Consider the following 7,379-nt stretch of genomic DNA (forward strand, 5'->3'; position numbering starts at 1 on the left):
CTTTGAGATATTAGCGACATTTTTCTCTGGGGTCACTGGGCTAAGAGAGGTGGAGATAGGCTTTGTGCAATGCTGCCTTGTCCCCCTGCTCAGAGGCAGATGTGACTTAATAGGAAGAATCCTAGAGGCCTTCAGGTGCTGTAGAGAAGATTCATGTTTGAAGAGAGTTAGCCTGGATGACATGAAAGTTGTTGTTGTTTTTTCCAGAGAAAAGGAAAGAGACATAACATTCCCCCTTCCCGCCCAAGCATCAGCTTCCTCTTCTGAACAGGTTGCGGTGGAGATTAAAAACTTTGTACGCAGCGCACTGTACACAGGCGATATGAAGTTGTTAGAATCTCATTACCATTGACAATGGCTAATTATAGATGTGAACATCTAAATGTATCTGAAGGGGACAGAGAAGTTTGGTGAGGATAACTTACAATCTTTCCATGTTTTGTTTTGTTTTGGTTTGTTTTGTTTTAGAGAGGGTCTCGCAATGTCGCCCAGGCTGGAGTGCAGTGGCACGATCTTGGCTCACTGCAGCCTCCACCTCCCGGGTTCAAATAATTCTCGAATCTCAACCTCCCAAGTAGCTGGGATTATAGGCATGTGACACCGCGCCCAGCTCATTTTTGTATTTTTAGTAGAGACGGGGTTTCGCCATGTTGGCCAGGCTAGTCTCGAACTCCTGACATCACGTGGTCCGCCCACCCTGTCCTCCCAAAGTGCTGGGATTATAGGCGTAAGCCACCTCGCCCAGCCTTTTTTTGTTTTGTTTTGTTTTTTAGAGACAGCATCTTGCTCTGTTCTTTAAGCTAAAGTGCAGTGGCTTGAACATGGCTAACTGTAGCCTCAACCTCCTGGGCTCAAGTGATCCTCCTGCCTCAGCCTCCTGAGTAGCTGGGATGACAGGTGTGTACCACCATCCTCAGCTAGTTCTTATCATTTTTGTGGAGACCAGGTTTCATTATGTTGCCCAGGCTGGAATTTTCGTATTTTTTGTCACAAAGCCTCGCTATGTTGCCCAGGCTGGTTTCAAACTCCTGACCTCAAGCAGTCCTCCCACCTTGGCCTCCCAAAGGATCTTGTGCTGAGATTACAGGCATGGTCCTCCACGCCCGGCCCCTTCATCTTTTTATATTGTGTAATTATAATACAGAGTAGTTTGAGCTTGGTGATGCGAAAGCTTTCCTTTCGCCTTCCTGCCACTCCTTGTTTGTGTACTTTATTTTCAAAGGCCATTACCATGTTGACAGCCACTGAGCTGCTGTTTTTGTTTTGTTGTTCCCTTGACCACACTCCAACCGTGACTCCCAATTAACATTCCTAATGGAATCCAAGTCTCTAGGCCTGACAGTCCAGGCCCTCCACCAGCCTGCCTCGCCCTATCCTCATTTTGTCTCCTGCAACCTGGCTCTGGTGAGTGCTCTTCCCTAGTCAGACTGGGCAGTTTATTTTTTATGCAATGAACTTGCAAATCCTTGCGTTTGGCTCTATGCTTGAAATAGCTTCCTCTTTCTCATTACCGAGTCTACGTCCTGTGTTTAAGTGCAGCTGTGGAACCAGACGACCTGAGTGTGTCATCCCAACTCTACTGCCAGCTACTTATGAGCCCTCAGGCAAGTTACTGAACCTTCCTGTGGCTTCACTTCTTTACCTCTAAAACAGAGGTCATAATAGTATACCTACATTCTAGACTTATATTGAAGCTTAAAGTGGTAATTTAGGGGCGGGGCGCGGTGGCTCATACCTGTAATCCCAGCACTTTGTGGGACTGAGGCGGGTGGATCACCTGAGGTCAGGAATTTGAGACCAGCCTGGTCAACATGGCAAAACCCGTCTCTACTAAAAATACAAAAATTAGCCAGGTGTGGTGGCAGGTGCCTGTAATCCCAGCTACTCGGGAGGCTGGGACTGGAGAATCACTTGAACCCAGGAGGCAGAGGTTGCAGTCAGCCGAGATCGCGCCATTGCACTCCAGCCTTGGTGACAGAGCGAGACTCCATCTCAAAAGAAAAGAAAAGAAAAAAAAAAAACAAGTGTTGACAAGAATGTGGAGAAATTGGAAGTTTCATAAATTGCTGGTGAGAATGTAAAATTGTGCAGTCACTTTGCAGAACAGTCTGGCAATTCCTAAATAATTTGAGCGTAGAGTTACCATATGACCCAGCACTTCCATTCCTAGGTATATGTCCAAGTGAATTGAAAGCATATGTTGCCACATAAATGTGTACATTAGTGTTCATAGTGGCATTATTCATAATAGCCAAAAAGTGTAAACCACCTTAATGTTTATCAACTGGTGAATGGAGAAACACAATGTAGTACTGAATATTCACATAATGGAATGTTATTTAGCCACAAAAGGAATGTTGTACAATTGTCCCTCAGTATCCACAGGGGATTGGTTTGAGGACCCCTGAGGATACCAAAATTCATGGATGCTTAAGTTCCTTATATAAAATGATGTAGTATTTGCATATTACTTTAAATCATCTCTAGATTATCTATAATGTTGAATATGATGTAAATAGTGTTTTGTTTTGTTTTGTTTTGAGACGGAGTCTCACTCTTTTGCCCAGGCTGGAATGTAGTGGCACGATCTCAGCTCACTGCAACCCCCGCCTCCCGGGTTCAAGTGATTTTCCTGCCTCAGCCTCCTGAGTAACTGGGATTACAGGCATGCACCACCATGCCCAACTAATTTTTGTATTTTTCATAGAGATGGGTTTCACCATGTTGGTCAGGCTGGTCCTGAACTCCTGATCTCGTGATCCACCTGTCTCAGCCTCCAAAAGTGCTGGGATTACAGGTGTGAGTCACCATGCCCAGCCAATAGTTGTGGTTTTTTTGGAGACAGAGTCTCGCTTTGTCACCCAGGCTGGATTGCAATGGCGTGAAATTGGCTCACTGCAACCTCTGCCTCTCGGGTTCAAGCAATTATTCTGCCTTAGCCTCCCAAGTAGCGGGGATTACAGGTGCCCACCACCACGCCCTGCTAATTTTTTGTATTTTAGTAGAGACGGGGTTTCACTGTGTTGCCCAGGCTGGAGATAGCTGTTGTATTATATTGTTTAGGAAATAATGACAAGAAAAAAAGTCTATACATGCTGTTCAGTACAGACACAAAATTTTTTCCCAATTTTTTCAGTGTGTGGTTTGGTTGAATCTATGGATGTGGAACCTATGGGTACAGAAGCCTGACTGTACTTATTCATTCTACAACATGAATGAAGAAAACATTATACTCAATGAAAGAATTAGTCACAAAGGACTACATATGGTGTGATTCCACTCACAGGCATCCCTCCTTTTACTGTGCTTGGCTTTACTGTGCCTCACAGATACTGTGACTTTTACAAATTGAATGTTTGTGGTACCCCTGTGTCAGGCTAGTCTATTGGTGCCATTTTTTTTTTTTTTTCAAACAGAGTGTGCTTACTTCGTGTTTCTGTGTCATATTTTGGTAATCCTCACAGTATTCAAATTTTTTCATTATTATTACAAGTAATGGTCAAAACCACAGTTACTTTTGCACCAACCTAATATTACGTATGTTCTGGTGATCTGTGATCAGAGATCTTCGGTGTTTCTATTGTAATTGTTTTGGGGCACCCATGAAAGATGGAGAACTTAATGGATAAATGTGTATGTTCTTTTTCTTTTCTTTACTTTGCTTTTTTTGGAGACAGACTCTCTCTCCGTAGCGAAGTACAATGGCATGATGTTGGCTTTACTGCAACCTCTACCTCCCAAGTTCAAGCGATTCTGCTGCCTCAGCCCCCCGAGTAACTGGGATTACAGGCACATACCACCATGCCCAGCTGACTTATGTATTTTTAGTACAGGTGGGGTTTTGCCATGTTGGCCAGTTTGGTCTCGAACTCCTGGCCTCAAGTGATCCACCCGCCTCCCAAAGTGCTGGGATTATAGGCATGATCCATCACGCGGGTCCCCACCCCCCGACTTTTTTTTTTTTTTTTTTTTTTTTTTTTTTTTTTTGAGATAGGGTCTCACTTTATTGCCAGGCTGGAATGCAGTGGTGAAATCTCAGCTCACTGCAGCTTCAAACTCCTGGGCTCAAACAATTATCCCACTTCAGCACCCCATGTAGCTGGGATTACAGGTATGTGCCACCACGCTCAGCTAATTTTTGTATTTTTACTAGAGACAGGGACTCTCCATGTTGGCCAGGCTGGTCTTGAACTCCTGAGCTCAAGCAATCCACCCACCTTGGCCTCCCAAAGTTCTGGGATTCCAGGCGTAAGCCACTGCACTCAGCCCTGCTGTCAGAGGCCTTTGAACCACAGCAACTCCATCTCAAACAGGGGCTGGTTAACCTGAGGCTGTAACCTGCTGGGCTACATTTCCAGTAAGTTAAGGTATTCTTAGTCACAGAATGAGATAGGAGGTCACTATAAAGACCTTGCTGATCAAACAGGTTGCAGTAAGGAAGCCAACCAAAACCCACCAAAACCAAGATGGCAACGAGAGTGATCTCCAGTTGTCCTCACTGCTACACTCCCACCAGCGCCATGACAGTTTACAAATGCCGTGGCAACATCAGGAAGTTCCCCTATATAGTCTCAAAGGGGAGGCATAAATAATCCACGCCTTCTTTAGCGTGTATCATCAATAAATAACCATAAAAAATGGGCAACCAGCAGCCCTTGGGGCTGCTCTGTCTTTGGAGTAGCCATTCTTTTATTTCTTTACTTTCTTAAACCTGCTTTCATTTTACGGACTTGCCCTGATTTCTTTCTTGCATGAGATCCAAGAACACTCTGTTGGGATCTGAATTGTGATCCCTTTCCAGTAGCACCACTAGAGGGTTTTGAATGGAAGAGTGAAATGATCTGACTTTTTTTTTTTTTTAAAGAATCACTCTGGCTTTTCTGTTGAGAATTGACCAAAGGAAGCAAGGAGGGATAAGAAGGTTAGTTCAAAGACCTTTGCAACGAAAGAGTTAAGGACACGCCACCCCCAAATATGCCAGTTTAGCATACTGATTATTTCAAGGTGAAGGTACTTGAGAGACTGTCATTGCAGGAAGAGCTGGCTGACTGTTTCACAGTGGGCAGGATCTATGCAAACCTGCAGCTGAGGAAGCTGAGAGGCAGAAGAAAGAGGCTGACACATCCAGTTTCCTAGGAAGAAACGTTTACTAGGGACTTAGAACAGAAGCCATGTCTGTATCTCAGGAAGCAGTGAGACAAGATGGTGGATCCCTGCACCATTACCCCTCAAACCCAGGGCTTGTATATCCCAGGAGAGGAGTGATTCAGGAGGGACGTGGAGAACAACTGAAGTAGGATAACATCAAGGCCGCTTGACCAAAGGGCAGGATTTACAGTCAGTACGTGTTCTTACACAAGGAACAACAGATAAACTGGAAGTCTTAGAAGACTTCCTGGAACTGGGGTTAATCAGAAACCAACGTGGATTAGCATCCAGGAGGGAGTTGCTTTGCCCTCCTCACTGACGTGTCCATTCCTACCTTGAGGAAGCCATAAAAATTCCTTTGAGAAAAATGCCTTCCTTTTTTTTTTCCTTTTCTCTTTTTTGAGATGGAGCCTTGCTCTGTGCCCCGGGCTGGAGTGCAATGGCACAATCTCAGCTCACTGCAACCTCCACCACCCGGGTTGCAGTGAGGCAACCCGGGTTCAAGCAATTCTCCAGCCTCAGCCTCTGGAACAGCGGGGATTACAGGCGCGTGCCACCACGCCTGGCTAATTTTTGTATTTTTAGTAGAGATGGGGTTTTACCATGTTGGCCAGGCTGGTCTCGAACTCCTGATCTCAGGTGTGATCTGATCTGCCTCCGCCTCCCAAAGTGCTGAGATTACAGGCATGAGCCACGGTGCCCGTTTCCTTTAGTAGAAAGAGAAAATAACCCTTATCTCCAGAGACTGGGAATTGATGCTACAATGGACCTATACAGATAAACTTACTAAACCAACATTTATCTTTCACCAGCTTTGCACTTCACCCATACAGGAGTTTAGAAAAAATCACTTAGGCAGATAGTAGGAGTGTGGGAGTCCTCAGTAAGGCTTTTATTTTTTCATGAAAAGCAGCCCCAAATAACTTTCTAACGAAGAGCATCCTGTAAAGCCGAGTTGCAGACATAGACATAGTGAACGCCGGGAGGAACTTTGGGCTACACATGTTCAAGTTGGAGGCTCCATCTTCCTTTCCCTTTGTCAGCCACGTGTACTGTAAGGAGCAGACAAGATGGCGCTGACCAACTGGAAAGTTCATTTACATAATAAGATTAGAGTGGGGTAACCAGCCTTCCCCTGCACACTATGTAAACATCATACCTGATCAAACCAATCTGTGAGCCCTGTGTAAATCAGACACCGCCTCCTCAGACCTCACTATAAAATCTGGCGCATCCACCACCGGCTGGGCCTTTTCTCTGTAGAGAAAGCTGTTTCTCTTTCCCTTCTCTTCTGCCTATTAAACCTCTGCTCCTAAACTCCTTGTGTGTGTCCATGTCCTAAATTTTCCTGGTGCCCGACGACAAACCCCAGGTTTATACCCCAGACAATGTAGCTGCTTCATCACCATGTATCTCCTAATGATTTCCCCACAATATACTGCCCTGAGTTCAAATCCCTTTGTCTTCATAAATTTATCATTTCTTTGTCTAAAAGGTATAAAAGCTTTCTGTTCTGGCCATTTTCTTCAGGACGTCACCCCTTTCATCTTGTGAGATTCTTCATGTACAAGTAAAAATTAATAACACTTGTATGCTTTTCTGTTAATCTGTTTATGTCCATTTAGTTCTTAGACTCAGAAGATCCCAAGGGAGTACAGGAGAATTTATCCTCCCATCAACAATAACCCAGGCTAGAGATGATGGTGATTTGTATTAGAGGAAAGCAATGCAGGTGGTGAAAAGTGGTCAGATTCTGCATAGACAGTATTTTGGATTTGCTGGTGGGTTAGTTGTGTAGTGTGCACGTGCGTGTGAGAGAGAAAAAGATTGAGAGAGAATGTGTTATAGATTATACCAAATATCTTTTAAGCTTTAAGCCTGAACTATTTATTACCAGTGATAAGTATTTCCATCATATCTTACAACTAAAGAAATGTGCCAGGCCAGGCGTGGTGGCTCACGCCTGTAATCCCAGCACTTTGGGAGGCTGAGGCCGGCAGATTGCCTGAGCTCAGGAGTTCGAAACCAGCCTGGGCAACACGGTGACATCCAGTCTCTACTAAAATACAAAAAAATCAGCCGGGCGTGGCGGCGTGTGCCTGTAGTCCCAGCTGCTCAGGAGGCTGAGGCAGGAGAATCGCTTGAACCCAGGAGGCAGAGGTTGCAGTGAGCCGAGATCGTGCCACTGCACTCCAGCCTGGGCTACAGAGCGAGACTCCTTATCAAAAAAA

The 7,379-nt window shown here is 45.0% G+C and overlaps 1 protein-coding gene across 1 annotated transcript in view; it reads left to right on the forward strand.

Moving 5' to 3' along the window:
* Nucleotides 1-1,308: 1,308 nt before the first annotated feature.
* Nucleotides 1,309-7,379, forward strand: part of ETFBKMT (electron transfer flavoprotein subunit beta lysine methyltransferase) — a 26,520-nt gene continuing 20,449 nt past the window's right edge. Inside the window, exon 1 of the mRNA XM_017848957.1 lies at nucleotides 1,309-1,404. The gene's annotated coding sequence lies outside the window, so the exon portion shown is untranslated. The remainder of the gene's footprint in view (nucleotides 1,405-7,379) is intronic.

The sequence above is a fragment of the Rhinopithecus bieti genome, unplaced genomic scaffold, assembly GCF_001698545.2.
Source record: "Rhinopithecus bieti isolate Rb0 unplaced genomic scaffold, ASM169854v2 scaffold_32393, whole genome shotgun sequence".
Classification (NCBI taxonomy): Eukaryota; Metazoa; Chordata; class Mammalia; order Primates; family Cercopithecidae; genus Rhinopithecus; species Rhinopithecus bieti.